Genomic DNA, 507 nt, shown 5'->3' with positions numbered 1-507 from the left:
TGAATATATGGATACATATACTCAAACATGTATTCAGTTATATAATACATGTTTCAATTTAAAACACTTGGCATATGCTTCGTGGATTTATCCTATACTTCAAGTTCACTCCCTGAAACTCGTTGGAAGGGTTTGTTTTGATCCATACCTAGTGCAGAACTATGATTTTGGAGGTCATTTGGATATCTTGTTAAAAGTGAGTGGTTTTTCCAGTTCATAATCAACATAATAATAAAATAAACATAAGAAGTCATGAGAATTTTTAATTCTCATGACATGTGAATGAAAAAATATTATACGTATTATGCAAATTATTAATCTCAATATTGTAGTTGTGCCCCCCTACTTTACCTTTTAAAAATTTTCCGTGCTCCATATCTACACCTGTACCAGCACTCATGCCCCCCATCCATGAAATGCAGGCTATGGAATTCTTGGTAATTATTATGTTTTAGTTTTACAGGGTGTAATTTGTATTATGAGATTATTCTTGGTTTGGTCATGGGC

The sequence above is a fragment of the Asparagus officinalis genome, chromosome 5 (assembly GCF_001876935.1).
Source record: "Asparagus officinalis chromosome 5, Aspof.V1, whole genome shotgun sequence".
NCBI lineage: Eukaryota > Viridiplantae > Streptophyta > Magnoliopsida > Asparagales > Asparagaceae > Asparagus > Asparagus officinalis.
Note: the sequence above shows the minus strand (reverse complement) of the source record.